General features: G+C 43.3%; 1 pseudogene; it reads right to left on the bottom strand.

The window, feature by feature from the left end:
- Positions 1 to 740: 740 nt before the first annotated feature.
- Positions 741 to 5,014, bottom strand: LOC133119277 (zinc finger protein ZFP2-like; annotated as a pseudogene).
- Positions 5,015 to 5,733: the final 719 nt, after the last annotated feature.

Genomic DNA, 5,733 nt, shown 5'->3' with positions numbered 1-5,733 from the left:
TTGTGTGTATAATCAAATGTCTTATTTCATTCATAGACTACAGTAAGTACAGTAAATCCCCGGTCTCTCGGGCTGAGAAATTATTCAGCGGGAAACTCAGCGTAGCCAGTTGAGTCAATCTCAGCCGTTCCTGTGGTTCCAGCTTATTCAGCTTAGAGTGGCGATTACATTTGTTCACAATGTTAACAACTTTGTTTGTTAATCCCTGTCACTTTTTTGTAAAGTGTTTCCCAAGTGCAAACTGTGACCAGGTTGTTTCCGTATTTGTGGTGGTAAAATGAGCATGTTACTGAGGGTTGGCGCATGCAGGAGGGGAGATACCCACACACCACCAAGATCCAGCCTCCATTTTATTCAGCTCTTTACTTACTGAACAACAGCCACTCTCCCTTACTTCTAAACCTTAAAGTTAACATTTCATTTCTTAAAACCATTCAAGTATAACAGTATTTCATATGCCGGAATAAATAATTCAACAATATGAAGCAAGCACCCTACTTAACTGCTGCTCTCTGCTTCAATTTAACCCCGAAATACAAAGCATGCAAATATTTAATACCAATCACATATTTTAAGATGAAAGATTTTATATTTGATCAAACAGAATTAGAATTTTAAAACAAACAAAATGCAGTTGGTAGAGAAGGTATGTATCTGAACACCTTAAAAATGTTCCATCACAAAGTGAGAACTTGCTTTAAAACATCAACCATGTTTCATTCAAACACCCCATTAAATAATTAATTAATCGTGCCCTTGAGCATGTGAGTTTGATGGTGTCGTTTAAGGTTTCCCTCCTGACTGAAACTCTTCCCACATTGGGTACAGTGGTAGGGCCTCTCCCCTGTGTGAGTTCGCTGGTGTAGTTTAAGGCTTCTCTCCTGACTGAAACTCTTCCCACACTGGGCACAGTGATACGGCCTCTCCCCTGTGTGAGTTCGCTGGTGTAGTTTAAGGTGTGCCCCTTGGCTGAAACTCTTCCCACACTGGGTACAGTTGTACGGCCTCTCCCCTGTGTGAGTTTGCTGGTGTAGTTTAAGGCTTCTCTCCTGACTGAAACTCTTCCCACACTGGGCACAGTGATACGGCCTCTCCCCTGTGTGAGTTCGCTGGTGTAGTTTAAGGTGTGCCCCTTGGCTGAAACTCTTCCCACACTGGGTACAGTGGTACGGCCTCTCCCCTGTGTGAATTCGCTGGTGTAGTTTAAGGTGTGCCCCTTGGCTGAAACTCTTCCCACACTGGGTACAGTGGTACGGCTTCTCCCCTGGGTGAGTTCGCTGATGTCCTTTAAGGGTTCCTTCCTGACTGAAACTCTTCCCACACTGGGCGCAGTAGTACGGCCTCTCCCGTGTGAGTTTGCTGGTGTAGTTTAAGGCTTCTCTCCTGACTGAAACTCTTCTCACACTGGGCGCAGTGGTAGGGCCTCTCCCCTGTGTGAGCTCGCTGGTGTCGTGTAAGGTCTGAACCGTGACTGAAACACTTCCCACACTGGGTACAGTGGTAAGGCCTCTCCCCTGTGTGAATTCGATGGTGTCGTTTAAGGCTTCCCTCCTGACTGAAACTGTTCCCACACTGGGTACAGTGGTACGGCCTCTCCCCTGTGTGAGTTCGCTGGTGTAGTTTAAGGCTTCCCTCCTGACTGAAAGTCTTCCCACACTGGGCGCAGTGGTACGGCCTCTCCCCTGTGTGAGTTCGCTGGTGTCGTTTAAGGCTTCTCTCCTGACTTAAACTCTTCCACACTGGGTGCATGCAGGTGCTCTCTTGCTGCTGGTGTCCACCTGTTTTGGGCTGAGGAGTCTGACTGTATCTGGGACAGTCTGAGAGGGTGCACAGTGCCTGTGGGAGCTGGTGGAAAGCTGGAGACTCTCTGGTGTGACTGATCCTGCTCTGAGCAGTCTCACATATTCCTCATGGTGAGAGTGCTTTATGTGCTTGTGCAGGTAGATCTCTGCTGTGTAGGAGAGCGAACACTGAGTACAGGGGAAGAACTGAGAAGGAATATCATCGCCCCCTGGTGGAGGAAAGGGAGAATGAGTTCAGAGCGATATGTAGAACTGGACAGTTGGTGCGTTTTTAGCACCAAAACATTTTTCCCCGGCGTGTCTGACACGATTCTCAAATCCCAAAAGGAAATTTTAGATCAACGTGAAATCAACAAAATTCTGGTTGTTGATTTCTCAAAATAGTACAAAGACACACATAGGTTAGGGTTAACATGGGCATTGATTAGGGCAAAGTCCTATTTAAGTCAGATTTTTCTAGTCTTAAAACAATGCTGTGAAACAGGTCAATTCAGAATTGCAGGACACCAAAACCTGTGATCTGTGAGAATCTGTGAGAAGAAGGCCCCAAAAACCATTTGAGGAACCAATGCCTTTAATGCCCACACCAGCTTAGCAATTTGGGCAAGCCAATAATTGGTCCCCATCCACAAAACCATAGCAAACCACAATTTCCATGTTCCCTTTTCCAGAGGTTCACCCCAAAATCATTGCCCAAAAAGTAGGGGAAATGCTTTACGGGAATAAATTCCAATTCAGAATTTTAAGAAGGCCATATTGATCTTTCAACGGTGGAACAAGAATGCAAATAAAACCGCAAGCTGCCAGTTCCACAGTCTTGGCTGTTCTGGTGTTAAGAGAAGGGATTAGTACCTTTAGAAGAGCACTTGTTGCCGCTCTCCATGGCTACGTCTTCCTCAGTCAGCCCTCCCTCGTAGGGTCCATAGTGCACTCCCCTGGGCACTGTCTGTCCCTTGGCGAACACCCCCAGGCTTGCTCCAGGGTTGCTGGAGACACTGACCTCCAGACCGGGGGGCAGGGTAAGCCGGGCCCTGTCGGGGGTCCCCACGGGCACTGGAGAGTCCGAAATGAACGAAGGGGGGCCGTGGACCGGGCATTCATCAGTGAAGAAGGACTGGCACTCGTCACAATCTAAGAGAAGGGAGAGTTTATCCATAGCTGGACCTCAATCACAAAGGAACCGAGAGAAATAGAAACAGCCTTTGTTTCCGCCTGGCTCACAGAGATAATCTTCATCTCTGGGCTCCTCTTCCTCAGTGTAGCACACTTTCTGCGTGCTGCGGAGCTTTTCACCACGGATGTAGACGTTTGCCTGCCCCTTCTGCGATTTCAAATGCTCTTTCTTCGATCGTCCTGAAAGTCACAGAGCAACGCAACTGTGGGCAAAATACAACAGATGAACATGCTAAATATCAAATGTTATTTTGTGTTTTGAGTCTTGAGCCACTCTGAGTGGGATTTTCTGGAGCAATATTGGGAACTAATGAACCTTGGACAAATGATTGTTGTATTGATGTGTCAATCTGTAAGCACTGTGTTGCTTGCATGCAATAGCTGTTTTGTTTTGACCCATCGTTTCAGTTTCATGTTTGTAACCACTCAAATACCCCAGAGAAATCGCTGTTAATGAAGATGTCTGCTGTGCTGTGTGTAGTTGCTATTTTAGAACCATACATTTGTGGAAGTGGAAAAACAGATATTTGCTTGTGAGCTTAATGATTACTCTCCAGACGAGGGTTCCATTCCTCATCTTCAGAGTTGCTTGGCTCTGCAGCCCTTGCCAGCATGGCTTTCCGAGATTGAGGCCCCCTCATGAAAGCTGGAGTAGGGGAGTTCAGCCCTAAGACCAAGAAGAAAGGTAGGTAACTCAGGTTCAGAAATTCAGACCTAGGTACTATCTAATTTCTAGGCACAAGGACAAACAGCAAGCCTTTCAACTGCAACGTCCTGTTCACATGTGGTCAAAGTCACACTCATCTGAGGTGAGGATAATTTTCTTGAAAAAGGAAAAACAAAAGACACTTCACAATTTATGTAATAAAACATTGTATTTTATGAATATTGAAAAACATTTTTCAACTGAGTAGAGGGCAGAATGAAGTGTTTCGGTACTCATCAGGAAGTACAACCTTGCACTGTGTAAAATAAAAAGAGCCTCTTACCGAGGGCTAGCATAACTTCATGGTTCCTCTTGATCCTTTTGAATCGCACTTTCTCACATTTCTGCAAATTGGTCCACTCAGACTTGGAGAAGTAAACTTTGAGCTCCTCTAATTTATCCTGGAACAGGACCAGAATGAAGAGGAGTTATAGATGTAACATGCAGTAAAAGATCATACACCAATTATTTGCTTTCCCTGGAATACAAGTTTGGTTGCTATAGCCGTAGCATTTGTTTCTTAAAAGTGATGTGTGCCTACAGGATCAATTATTTTGAAACAGATTTCTTCATAGAGATGTATTAGTGTGTGTACCTACATGTTTCAACTTAGGAGCACATGTGAGTGTAGAGCCTTGACACAGCTAGGAAGATTCTATGAGAATCTCAACTTGTCAAATTGAATTCTATAATCAGTAAATGTACAAAGCAAATTGGTCTTGCTCATGACAATTAAACTAAATACGAAGACATAATCTATCATCAGGAGGCTAATATATTCATGAGAACGAAATAATTGTGGGAGGTCTTGATTCTGTCGGAGAGAACTGCCATTTTGTTGTGTGAAATCATCACATACGATGCAATAGCACCATCTACAGGTGTTTGGCTTCAACTATACTTGTCAAATATATTTCGTCGTCACGTTTGTAGCCAAGGACATTTCTGCATCCCGAACTACGATTCCAACCAAGTTAACAGTTTCGCATCTTGAATGTTGGCTAGATTCGACGACAAGTGGTAAGAATTATTGCGATATAGCCATGATCGATAAAACCTTGTAAGTGACCTACGTAAGCTTATTAAAGAATGTGAATAGAATATAATTCACAATAATTCATATATATTTTGGTAGTGTTAAAATGCGAATGTAATCTTCACATCTAGCTAGTAAACGATATGTGCTAAACAGTTATGGAGGCGGCTTAACTTCAAGATACTAAGTTACGGGAAAGCACCAAGATCGCTAACGTCTGCTTCCCACCCCAACGCCAGTCACCTTGACTGATCGCTTAAGTGAGCGTTACGTTCTTACCTCATCGTCCGAATCCATCTCTGGCACCTTTCTGGCTGTGGTTTAAAATATGTTAAGTGTTAGCCGGGTAACATCAACATTTGGAAAACGACACAACCAAAAATCCTGCCAAGGTCTGCTTTTACTCGGTAACACTATTCGTATTTGTCTAAATGTCAGATTAAATAGTTAGGTAGCTAGCTAAATTAGCTACTAATGTAATATAGGGACTGAAGGTTAACCTTAACAATATAACGTTTACTAATTACTGACGTGAATTGTGTTCGCTAGCTATAATAGTTTCATGACATTAATGTTAGCTAGCTACATCTTTGAATTTCAGATCAGCGAATTAGCTAGCCTGACGTTTGTCGCCAGACAAAACGTGAGCAGTTTATTCGCTTATTTTGACATTTAATTTGGCTAACATTTTTCACGATCATTCATTAGGGAAGCGGACACGTTATGTTAAATAAAATAATTTTCAATAAAACTTACAGATTTGTAGTGCTGTCACACGTCTATTGCTGTCAAGTGAACAACAGGCGAAAAGTCAAACGACCTTCTAACCGCTTTTTCTTTTCTTTTTTTTCTTTTTTTTCCCGCCAAAATGGAAATCTTGTCACCACAGGAGATCAGGCCAGGCACTGCACTGCCATTGATTGACGAAATAGATAATACAATTGTGTTTTGCCTCATTGTTTTTTGCAATCGGCTATATTCCCTTGAAATATTCAACAACATGGTCAGAATCATGA

This window comes from Conger conger, chromosome 19, assembly GCF_963514075.1.
Source record: "Conger conger chromosome 19, fConCon1.1, whole genome shotgun sequence".
Classification (NCBI taxonomy): domain Eukaryota; kingdom Metazoa; phylum Chordata; class Actinopteri; order Anguilliformes; family Congridae; genus Conger; species Conger conger.
Note: the sequence above shows the minus strand (reverse complement) of the source record. Positions and strands in the feature narration are given on the sequence as shown.